Source organism: Lygodium microphyllum, chromosome 27 (assembly GCF_053477565.2).
Source record: "Lygodium microphyllum isolate KBCC chromosome 27, Lygodium_microphyllum_v1.1.10, whole genome shotgun sequence".
In the NCBI taxonomy this organism is placed as follows: domain Eukaryota; kingdom Viridiplantae; phylum Streptophyta; class Polypodiopsida; order Schizaeales; family Lygodiaceae; genus Lygodium; species Lygodium microphyllum.
In genome coordinates, this window is record NC_141161.1 from 95939492 (window position 1) to 95952604 (window position 13113).

Genomic DNA, 13113 nt, shown 5'->3' on the forward strand with positions numbered 1-13113 from the left:
CGAATCACAGGCCTATAATAATCAACCATCTACCGACAAACACACAGGCGCGTATACACACACTGCACACACAGTACATCAACCGAATCTTAGACACGTCTTCGTCTGCCAGTATGCAGCAACGTCGCCTTCTGCACCAACAACTTGCTTCCTCGATCCGACTTCATAGCCTAGCAAAGCAACCCACCTATGCTGCAGCTCGATCAGGCCCCGAATTACACAGGGCGGCCCTGCTAATTGCAGTCTAATCACCATACACCTCAACCTACTCTTGGACAGCATCCCGGAGGCCTTCGCTGCAGCAGCAGCTGTATTTGCTATCCCTGCGGCGGCTGTAGTGCCTGAAGCTAAAGAAGTAGAGCCCGCAGACTTAGTTTAAAGATGAGGAGATGGCGCAATCGCCATCATACGGGACATATTGATTATGGCAGGTTGTGCTTCAGTATAATTCCCTACGTGAGATCAGTGGGTTCTGAAATTATCAACCACTACTTGCATATGCACGGCTGGCCATTGACCGTACTTAGGGGAGAGAGTGTGGGTGGGGATCAGTGCCTCAAAGCACCTCGTTCTTTGTAATACACAGAGTGACCTTTCTTAGAATTGCCTTCTCCTCATACATGTTTTATTTCATGTAATTCAATTTAATTTATGCCATGTAAGGGTAAGATTCTTCCCTACTTTCATATAATTAAATTTAATTGATTTCATGTAAGGATAAGACTCATGTAATGTAAACTAAATTAATGAAAGCACCCCTTCCCACACAATCAACATCTCAATGAATGTAGGACCTTTTCACAATCCTCAACAGTAGGCAATGCGTAGTCAATGCAGATTTTTCTAAATGAGCTAAAGCTTGATGTATACAAACATGTAGCTAAACGGTTCGTCCCGACACATGATATAGAATAAGCAATTATTGATGTTAGATTAGGTTGGGGCTAGAAATCAACAATGCGGGGATAGCTCAGTTGGGAGAGCGTCAGACTGAAGATCTGAAGGTCACGTGTTCGATCCACGTTCACCGCACAGGAATTCCTTTTAGGCATTTCGCTAATTATTTGAATGAATATCTCACCCGCCACATCACCGATGATTCGAGTGGCATATGGATGTCTTTTATAAATTGGTTTTGACCTGCAACCTTTTATTTAGCTTATGAAGCTCTCACTCTCGGGAAGGCGATGGTACTTCTACGATTTGCTCTCTATGCACGCCTCAACACGATAATAATCCCACTTAGATGCCGCCCTCCATACAATCAATCTCACAATGCTTCGCCTTTCTCAATGTCATATTACGCACGTTATTTTGATGTTGCGTACTTTCTAACTTTCGCATCAGATCTAAAATCAAATGAAAGAAACAAAATGCTATGGTGAGAAAGATAAGTAGCCCACAATATTGAAGATACACAAGAATTAGCAACAAATTAATGTTTCCCCTCATAGACTAGGCTTTCCCTAGGCTATCTAAGTTCTTGGAGTCCAAACAAGATATATTACCTAGAATTCCACATGAACTCCTTAGACTTACCCACTGCAGAGCCTTTAGGTGCAACCAATAGGTTTAGCTTAGAAGTTGCCCAAAACATGCATATGAAATATATTTAGGTCCCACCTACAATTCCACATGAACCCTATCCTTAGACGTACGCTCTGCCAAATCTCCTTAGAGCCTTTAGGTGCCACCTTTAGGTTCAACCTAGAAGTAGCTCAAAACATTTAGGCGTTTGTCAATTTGTTAGCCACATGCACCCTTCCAAAGGTGAAATAAAAGAACATTATGTATGAAAGAATCTTATCCTTGCATGACTTTTGCCAAATTTGACTAACTTCATCCTGTCCTTATATCTTCTAAAGTAAGGTGAGCATATCCTCCTCAAAGGATCAAATACATAAGCATCACCATGTTCGTCTATCTCTTTGACAAATAAACAAAGTTTCTATTAATGAGCCTTTTACATTGATGGCTGTGGTGCTATATAACATCATCTCTAGCTTTAGAAATGCAACCAATAAGGTAACTTAAAAGCTTTGAAATGTGGTCGAAAGATTTGTTGCAAAATCCAAGCCTCCTTTAGTGTAGGTACACCTACCTACATTATAATATGGAAGCTAAAAAGGTTAAATCAATCAATGCCAGTGTATCGTATCTCCTGTCAACTCAATCATAATGGTCTCACAACAGAGCTTGAAGGCCTCTCGACCTTTGGTAGGAAAAACTTCAATGATGATGGACTTCTAGTTCCACACATCCATTAACCTTCTAGATAAGGCTATGACATAGGGGGTAACTTGTAAGTCTTTTATACTTCTCCCTTTAGAGAAGGAAATAATTAAAATTCCGTTAGCAATACTTATATGACCTCAAGGGCAACTGTATGCCTACTGATAATCATCTTAAAGTTGCAACATCTACACCCAATCACAATAAATGGAGGTTCTATTAAAAGGATTTTCACAAAGTTCATGCTAGATGAGATGGATTAGTGCCATATAGTGTCATTTCTAGCTTTAGAGATGTAACCAATAAGGTTCTCTAACTATAATAATCATCCGATTATGAGGTTCTCTAACCAATAAGGATAATAATATACATCCAATTATAATCATCTTAGAATTGAAGGTGTGATGACATTGCGTTATCTCTACATATCCCAAAAAACTCCAAACTTTTGCTAGCTATATATATATATATCATGTTATGAATTGTGGTGACAACAATGGCAAGATGGACTTAATATAATCATGGTGATGATAATGGAAGGATGAGAGAGACCACCCTATCCCACCCATTTCTAGGAATAGGTTTAATGGTCCTTTATATGCCATGTATAATATGTGATGAGGTATATGTAAGTGCTCATAATTGGGTGCATCAATGTGAGATTGATCAATAAATTCCATCTCCTCTCGCTTTGGTGTAAGGCACACTTAAGTGAGAGGGTTAGACTTAATTTCCTTCAGAAGCCACAAGGTATACCCAAAGTCCTTTTCAATGATGCTAGTACCATTGACCATGCCAATTTAAGAGCCAAGCCCATGCAAAAAATACCTACACCAATACGAGTTTGGAACTTAAAAGTAGAGAATATGGACTTCAAAGATAGATTGGACAAAGTGTGCCATGCACTTTGTTGAGCTAGGAGGAAAAGTGACGGTGCATAATATAACTAATAGAGAGATTGATGACGAAGTCAAGAACATGATGATGAATACAAGAGGAGGTACAAAGTAAGTCAAATGAAGATAAAGCGAATCAAATGAGGATGAATACAAGAGGACACACAAGTAAATGAAAACAAGGAGGAAGGAAAATAAGCAAGGTACCACAAACTATCTTTTCAATTTACTCAAGTGATTATGTATACCAAAAAGAAGGTTGCATCGAATGCTCCTTTAAGACCTCCTTGACATGTTAAGAATGATGAAGACTACATGTACGTTCAAAGTCATACATATTATAGAACCAAATAAGGCCTAAGATCAATGTGCAAAAAGCAATGGTTTGGTTTGGAAGTACCAAGCAAGGGGTAATAACTAAGCAACTATCAAATTTGGGTACAAGACGAAAGATTTAAGAAGTACAAATATTTCAAGGGAACCAAAATGTGGATCACAAATAACTTACACTAAGTTGTCTTAGGCTCATGATTTATTTAGTAACTCTTGAAGCTTTTCGTAGTTGGATTCTTTCATGCCAGTTGTCTTGTGTGTGTGCATGAGTGCATGCGTGCATGCCCCATCACACACATGTACATGGGTTAATTTGGTGGGTAGAGACTACTAAGTTCTTATATTCTATTTGAAAGAACCAACATTGAAAACCTTAAGCATATGCAGCATTAAAAAATGTGAAACTAGGATTACCTTTGATGACAAGTGATAACCATGAGCCGCAATGAATTTATTTCTATTTTGTTCAATTTTTTCAATCTTTGAACTATTCAACTCCCCATGAAGAAAATGGCGCTAAGAAAGTTAATGCAGGAGAATCTTGGTTTTAGCTCAAGGATTGAACAATTGTGCTAGTGTAGGTCCCAAAAGTGGACTTGAGCTCCTCATGAGAGTTAAGTTATGTGTTGTTGAATAAGTTTGAGAACTAGAAAGTTGTTAATGTAGGTCGCATGCTTCACACCTAAAGGTGATAATGTGTCATTGTTAGTACTTCAAGGACATGGTAATTCTATTGTCTTGAAATGCATTGCATCAAAGAAAGAAATCTGCTCAACATCGTGATGCTTGTAAAACCACATTGATATGAAAGGGCCGGTTGGTTTGTGTGCATGCATTTGGTGGAGATGCATGTGTGCTTGGATATGGATATTTGTGGGGGGAAGGGATAGGTTGGGGTGCATGTGTGTGTTAAGACAAGACTTACACATGCAAAGAAAAGGAGAATTTCACCAAGAGAAGTTAAAAAAACCATGCAATGCATACTATTATTAGTCCTGCATAAGAATGTAACAAGCATGTACATTAAACTATTATTAATCCTACATAAGAATGTAACAAGCACGTACATTAAACTATTATTAATCCTACATAAGAATGTAACAAGGCCGTTATTATCTATTATTAATCCCCTATAAGAATGACACTTTACATAAGAATAGAACACGGTTAAATACAGGCATCTCCATGTATTAGAAAGTGAGTTTGTGGCAACTCCAACAAAGCTACATGGTAGTTAATGGTAAAGGGAGAATGTTGTTTAGAAAAGCGAAAAAGGTGCAGCACAAAAGTGAATCTACCCACCAAAATTATGGAATGCTTGTTCACACTTGCTTACCAAAGGAAATACCCTTTGTTGGAAGTATTGCTGATTTATTTTACCAATAAAGGACCAACCCCATTATATTTTGCTATACTAATAATGCAATTTTTTCTACAAAGAATTTTGAGTTCTTAACACATTATACCTCAATTAACCCCCTCTTCTTTGAGTAGTACTACGTTTGACTCATTGTGATGTAGGTGACAATTTTGCACACAAATGACTTGCTTCCAAAGAAAAGATCTATAAAGGAAACTTCATTATCACAACAAAGCAATGCTATCCTTTCTTAAGCTTCCACCAAAGAAAATAATTGTGTTTCATTGTGAGGCTATCCTTTCATTTGAACAAGAGCACTTCTTTATTATGCAAGCAATAAGGTGCTCTATTGGATTTGGATGGCCTACCCACAAACACTCTTGAATTGAAGAATACATGACTTGTTACAATTAACTCATTATCCAAAGGTTATGATAGAAGACCATCCTTTAAAAAAAGGACTCGACGTATACAAGCAAATGAAATAACATCTTATCTCAAATGGATGTTGAGGTATGAATTCCAACAAACCCTTAACAACCCTTCAAAAGCATCTACTTAAGACAACTTCTAATGGATATGCAACAATTTCCACTACTAGTGTTATTTATATGTTCCATAAGAGCAATATCGATCGTTGTAAGGTTGGAAAGGGTCCAGACCATGTTCTCATCAAAAAGAGCACATTATTTAGATTCAATGTGTGTAGAAATCTCAGTTTTTTTCTTTCGAAGCTCCACCTTACTTTATGTAGTCTTGTTATTGTCAAAGTTTTAGGGTTGTTGGCTACCTTGCTGGTGAGATAATCACTTAAAAAATCAAGTGAACTACTGATCAAGCTTATCTATTTTGGCCATGGTTTTGGTCCGCCCTGCATAAACAGAAAGCAAGCAGGGAAAAAGCAGAAAATTTGCCAAGCTATCGGCCAAATCAGTGCATATTCTGAGGAAGATGGAGGTCCATGCAGTTTCACTCGAGCTCAAAAGAGTAGGAAGCTTACAATCAGTGATGTAAGTTAGACTTTCCATGGAGTGCAGTGAAAATTGGGATGGCTTTTACTGTTCAGCTGCCAACCCAGACGAAGATGTAACGAATATTTGTTAGACCAAGAGTTACAAATACTTTAGAGCCACCACCAGTTCAGCGCCTTGTAGATTAAAAAGAAATCACCCAGATGCAACTGAAATTACATCAATGGCAACTTTTAAGGGTTTCATGGAGCAGAATACCAACCTTCTAACCCCCATGAGCAAAATTAGCAGACGCAGATTTGTTCAGAAAAAATGTACTCCTATCTGAAGTAACACTCAGCTGGTTGACTACACGCATTTCTGCACCCTTTACAGAGGGTTTTTCTCCTTGTTCTTTCACGTACTAGGTTTTTGGACTGTACTACAGCACATAAACTAGTTCAAGGAGACCTAAACTGGGTTAAAGCACCAGGCCAATGTGATCTGGTTCTCTTATAATTATTACACAAAAACCTGGCCCGTCCTACCTTGCAACTGCAACGAGTTCCCCTCAAGGAATGCTGTTCAGAAGAATGAAAACATGAGAACTGTAGTCTAAAGAGAGAGAAATGTTTGCACTATTTAACATGCAGTATTGGTCATGATGGATGCTCTTAGAGAGAGTACAATGATGCTGTGGCAACATAGTAACATAAGACAAGACAGAAAATGGGTGTCTAGCATTCCATTACTTGAAAGTAACATGAATGTCCATTACTTGAAGCTTCTGATTGCAACCACACTCAAACAAAACTAATGTTAAATTCTTAGTGCACGTGAGAACTAGGCATGGTCTGGTAAGCAAGTGCCAGCCAAAAAGAATCACAACCACCAGCTAGGGGACAAGACCACCAGACGCCACCACATGCTTGACAAGCCTGAGTCGTCAGCATTAATCATAATAAAAACTTCCGGCTCCATTGTGCACAATCTGGTTTTAGAGGAAACAACTGGCTATCCAGCACATTATGTTTATCAGAAGAACCATGCTTAACATGCTATAGCGCATTTTTTTTAAAAAACAACTTTGGTAAGACCTTTAATTAACTTCTTTTTTATTCATTGCTAATAAATATAATTCGGAGCTCAAAGCTGGACTGTACAATGTGATATGTGTAGCCACTGTTTTGAAGTTGTCAAAAGTGACGGAGCCTCTTTCATGCCTCTATTTGGTAGAGATTTCAAACAAAATGACACGCATGGGTCTTGGTGTCAGTGTGCACGTCTGCATGGTCAAGTACATGATTAGAGAATGTTGGGATAGCAATAAAGATACACTCTACTGCAACTCATTGGTTGCCTGACATATAGCCATGTGTATGACCAGCTTTTTGTCACCTGTGTAGACTGCCATATCAACTACCTTGTAGCTTGCAAACAATCTGCTGCAATTGCCCCCTGGCTTCCTCTCTGGCTGGTGGACAATTGAAGCAGTGGGTATGCGTTGCTAACAGTGGGTATGCCAGGATGTTTTGCATTGGCCTCACCAGCACCTACATATGATCTTGCTCTGACCGGCTGCTGCTGTAGTCTGCATGTCACCTGATCTGTCTTTTGGAATAGAACCAATGTTTGATAACTCCTGTTTTACACACAGAAGATGCTGCTTTATGCCTGCAAAGATTTGTCTATAACTAGCTGCTTACCTACAGAAAAGAATTCAGAATTCGCCATGCCGACGGTTAAAAAGAACAAAATGTTTGTACTGTTCATCATGCCCCAGATGCATAATGTAGTTACCAACTGTATCTATGAGGATTTTCAAGAAACCAAATGGCTTGGAAATTGAGAGGATGCAGAACTCATCTTTGCAGGTAAGGACTTCTACTAATGTATGTCAAAGGTTTAGTTTATTCCCAAAGATATTGTAGGATGTTATCCGAGTATTTGCAGTGTATGGCCAAAGCCACAGGGACTCAAGTAAGAAGAGTTTGTAGCATAGAGAAAAGAAATTCTGTAGAACCAGAAGAAGGTAAGAAACAATAGGAATTCAATAGACAGAGAAAACCCAAATGTAGAGTAAATTTATTGCATAAGAGCTTGTGCTTAACCGTTGTACAACATATACATCAACATAAAGCCCATCAATTGAAGCTATGGCTCAGTACAAACCCAATTTAATTCAGCCCATATGCATTAGAGTTGGCCATACATGAGTTTTAGTATCAAACAATGTATCTATGGCTCAAAAATAGGCTTATACATGCATAAGAACAGTGCGGTACCTATGCAGCCCACACAAACCAATAAATCCCTGTTCTAGGACTCTAAAATACCCTTCCTCCAGACAGATTCAATCTGTCAACCTGCTACAACCGTAGATCAAGATATGTCAAAACAATCCTCAATATCCCTCCATTCGAGACAGCCAAGAGCAATATTCAGACATAGACACAAGATAGATCAGAGAAATCTTCACGAACAGCAATAGACAGCTTGTATTCCCTATTTAGAATACTCCACAGCAGTGAGAATCCACAAGTATTAGTCTTCTCCCACACATCAAAAGCTTCTCCTTGTTCACTCCTAGTCTTTCCTTTGCTTTGCCCTTAGTTTGAGCATACAACTATATGCTTTTCCCTGCCACTTTCCCTACAGTCTATGCAGCCTGGAAGTGCCCAAAAATTATGGTGGAAATCATGGAAGCAGCCTTGCAGCCATTCACACTGCAAACCACATCAGAAGTTGGTCCAAGATCATGTTTTGGTCCAAATTAATGTCCTTTATAGGCACTTAAGACTTTGCACTCCAATGAGGTGTGAAACCAACTTCAACTTCATGATGACAGATGTTCACAAATAGTGTATATTCAGCATAAGCATAGGTAGTTCAATCCCATAGGCACACAGCTCAGATATTGTTACTAGCAGACTTTCTTTGAGTTTTCAACCATTGGATATATAACCACATGACATCCACCCCCTCTAAACACACACATCCTCCTGCATGTGCCACATAACTTAGTCTTCAGCATGATCAAGATCATCTACTTTATCTTCACCTGTCTTGAGTAGTTCCAATGTCATGCTCTTCTTTCTCATAAGTGATAGAATCTCTTCTCTTGAATAGTTTGATCCTCTTTCCAACTATAGGTATCTTCAACTCTGTCCCATCAAGCTCACAAAGAGAATATGTAGCATTATCATACGCATGTCTCACAATGTAAGGACCAAATCATCACTTGGAGACCGACCTTATAGTAAGTACTATGCCAATTATCCAAAGTGCTATCAAAGACAAGTACCCAGTCTTTTTTTTCTACAACTCTCAATTGAAGTCTATATCAAACCTGTCTTTGTTTCGCAATATAGCTTCCTTCAACAGACTTTTTACTGCAAGCTCTATATCCTCAGGTCTTCTCTCCAACTGATGAATCCTTAGAACTAGCAACTCTTCTCTACTCATTCCTTCTCTACTCATTCCTTCTTCCCATGGTAGTACATTTCCTCTATTGCCATGATCGACTTCTACCCATACATCAACTCTATGGGCATATATCCTATCATAGCACTATGAGAAGTGCAATCAACCCATAAAGCATATGGAAGTGACCATGGCCACTCTCGTATCTTTCCTCAGCAAAATTTTACTAAAGCCTTTACAATCAGTGGTGGGTGACCCCTTTCACTGTAAGTGCAAGCTTGATTTCCAACCTAGAGAAAAAATCTTAACGACATATCACATCTTCCAACAAGAACCTACATACCGCACTAATAGCTTTTGTACTCAAAGCTTGGCCTTTAACTTGATTTGTGAGATCCTCCTATACAAGCATAATATATCTCATTTGCCATAACCCCATAGGCATGGTTAATAAATTCACAATCCACTTATAATGCATAGAGAAGGTAAGTAGGATGTAGACCATCACAATGTCTCACAAAAAAATACATCTGACATGCGTTGCAAGTCTCAACAAAATGTAGGACATCCTTGTATAAGGCTTTCCACCGGTATCTCTCTTTGATCTTTTCAAATGTAGCGCAAACTCCTCTATGACCAGCCCATAAGCTCTTATGAAACTCTTGCATAATCTGCTGACCTGAGTATCCCTATCACAGACTACTCACAATGGGGTCGTCTCTTTTATGCTTTGAGTACTTTCAAAGAAAGCCGTTCTTAAGAAAATAGGAATATGCCTTTCTTCTAATCCTCTTGAACTCTTCAACCCAATCAACGACCATTCTCTTTCATATAACCCCTTTGAAAAAGCTTCTATTAAAGAGAGAGAACATTCATGATCAAGTACTATTCTTGCAGTTTCAGTCTCTTCATCATCTGTTAGCATGTCCTCTTCATCTTCATACCTTGCTCTTGATAATATATTAGCCACTAGGTTATCCTTTCCTACTATGTGTCGAAATTCAGGATTCATGGATTTAATGTAGGCAATCCTTCGTAACATAGCAATGCCAGGAGTGAAACAACTAGTGATCTCCCCAAGAGTAGGTAAAAAACTTGTTTCCAAAACACTTGGTGCTTCCATGAAATACTCGTCAGATTTCAAAGCTATAACCACTCCCCACAATGCTCTTTTGATCTATGGATATCTTCTTTGTCTTTCATTCATCACTTTAGTCCCAAACTTGACTGCTTACCTCTTTCTCGTGTTTGCATCTTGCCCAATAACCCAGCCAATCTCTATAGAGCTTTGTATCAACAGTGATAATAATAGATCTTTCACCTACATAATCAGCTTTCCTCAAGGTAGGTGCAGTCCTCAACAATCTCTTTAGCTTCCTCATAGCATGTGTGTGCATTCGATTCCACTGGAATTTCTAACCTTTTCTCAATAACTAATACAAAGTATCTAAATTTAACCGCATGGCCCGTCTGGGTGTGACTTCAGTTGCGGATGCCACCCTTGCCAGTCGTAATGTCTGCGCATCGTTTCGTACGGCCAGGAGACTTTTCAGAATCCTGCGTGGATACCATGACTTATGGGAGAAGCTTTTGTTGGTACTTCAGGGCAGGCAACCTTTTCCTGCCCTTGTGGTGGGTCGTCCTTGGCAGGACTGGGACCTGGCAGGCCGGTTGAGTCTGGAAAAGGCCTCTACTAATCAGGTGTATCATCTTCTGATTAAAGATCATCAGTGGCTGGGTGTTAAAGCTAATTCTGTATGGGAATTGCGGAAAGCTCAGTCACGGTGGAAGGCAACGGTGATGGAGGGCTGGTTGAATAAGACACCGTTCAAATGTAAAGTCTTTCTTTGGCGGGTGATGATTGGTGGTCTTCCTCTTGCCTTGGCCCTTTCCAAGCGCCGAATCTCCAATGGCAATTGTTTCTTCTTTACCACTACTGTGGAATCTGCACGGCATCGATTTATTTCTTGCCCACTGGCCAAGAAGATCTGGTCGTTCTTGTCACAGGTTTGGCGTACAGTGGTGGGATCCTCTCTAACCCCTTTCGACTGGGTTTTTGTGCGGCCAAAATACCCCACACCGCCACAGTTGCATATGAAGATCTTGTTCCACTTTTTCAGATTCTGGGGATGCTGGCACATTTGGACCACTTGGAATGCCAGGAATAGGTGGGCAAGAGAACTTGGTAGTGGGTGCAATTCAAACAAGTTGCAGATACAGTGAGAGAGAGAGAGAGAGAGAGAGAGAGAGAGAGAGAGAGAGAGAGAGAGAGCCATAGAGAGCAGATACACTTGGGCGGACATCATGGTGAGTCAGGCGGCAGGTACTTGTGATTATGTAGGCTGTCACGATCTCTAGACAAGCATACCCTGTGGGCACACAAGTAAACTCTCACACCGCCCATCTCACACAGATACGAAATCCAGCAACTTCTATCAGTTGTCTACAGCACCAACCATGCAGTCACTTTCATAAGCACAGTAGAGACTATATCTCTATGCCTAAGTTGAATGCAGCCTTCATTGATGAGGAGGTAGAGGCCTTGGACCATGATATGGATGAGAATGAAGTGGTTCCGAACTCTGATTTTTAAACATGTTGAGCCAATTGTGAAGAGGTTCAAATATGTTGAGGCTATCTTGTGAGCAAGACAAATGCATTACCTTTTGAGGAATCTCAGACATTGCCTTATGCTCCAACAACTGGTCCAACTTTGTCCTATGCTCAAGCAATTGGACAATCAAATGACTCCAAGGACTTGGATTGGGAGCATCTTTTAAATTTTGCTAATACATTGCTCGGAGAGTATGTGCAACGTAATCAGGATAATTTTCCAAGATTTTGAGGAGAATAATGTTCTTGTTACTAGTATGGATACAAAGACGGTTGTGTTCCTTTTCCTCCTTTTATGACAAAGGGGTTATCCTATGTTTTACTGCCACAATTCCTATGATGTCTTCTATACGATTGTGGTTGATGGCTATTGTGCAAGAGGATTGTGTTGAAGACATTTTTAAGAGCCCAAGGGGGTTTTATGAGGTTTTGCTCAGATCTTCTCATCACCATGTTGTACTTCTAGGCAAGCTTCCATTGTCTTATGATAGCAAGCCGGTGCATGTTGTCCCATAGAGGCTAGTAGCGGACTTCACACAATTGCTCAAACAAGAATGCCCAGTTTGGGTGGAAGTCGAGGATTGTCCAGCTCTATATTGGCCTCTTTTGTCTCAGGGAATGGCTAAGATTGGCTAGTTCCTCCCAGTACTCGAGCCATCAATAGAGACAGAATGTTTATGCTCTAGGATACTTTCCGGAAGCATCCTACTTGGTTGCGTGTGAATTCTTCTTGTATGCATTTGCTACACTTCTGTCTCAAATAGAGAGCTTTTGTAGGAGATTGCTTTAGTTCGTGGCTAATTGGGCCATTTTATAGCAAAGTGTTCTAAAGGGAAAGAAGAGATACAACATGCAAATGATGCTCCTGTTATACCACAGGAGGTGGGGTTTTACATATGCCTATAGATGCTCAGCCTGTGGGAGGAAATATAGACAAAGGGAAACAATTGCTTTCAACCTCCTCAGATGATACACATGGCTAGCAGGAGGTGCATTCAGAGAAGGATAAAAAGTTAGATGATGCTCCACATACTAGACCCTTGGACGACACAAATTACCTCGCGCACCTATGTACACCATAAGGATGAACCCTCATCCCATGCTACGAGTATAACACCTTTGAGCACTAAGACTACCTATTATATAAGGTCCCAACAAGAGTCATCATGTAAACCCCCTAAACGTCTAGCATTCGATAAACATGGTAAAGTGGGAAGTCCATGGAGCCAAGCCGCATAGTAGTATGGGTGATGTGGATCAACCCTCGATCTCTAAAGTGCATAGCCGTGCAACGAATGCTTTTGCT

General features: G+C 39.9%; 1 protein-coding gene and 1 non-coding gene across 4 annotated transcripts in view; one reads left to right on the forward strand and one right to left on the reverse strand.

The window, feature by feature from the left end:
• Positions 1-959: 959 nt before the first annotated feature.
• On the forward strand, positions 960-1032 carry TRNAF-GAA (transfer RNA phenylalanine (anticodon GAA)). The gene has a single exon. It is a non-coding gene; the product is annotated as a tRNA-Phe (tRNA).
• A 4399-nt stretch (positions 1033-5431) lies between these two features.
• Positions 5432-13113, reverse strand: part of AGY1 (Albino or Glassy Yellow 1) — a 110708-nt gene continuing 103026 nt past the window's right edge. Inside the window, exon 21 of one of the 3 annotated variants that reach the window (XM_087668944.1) lies at positions 5432-5887. The gene's annotated coding sequence lies outside the window, so the exon portion shown is untranslated. Of the gene's footprint in view, positions 5888-5955; positions 6353-6869; positions 7414-13113 lie in introns of those variants that run through there. The other 2 variants (XM_087668943.1, XM_087668942.1) reach the window with 2 other exon arrangements.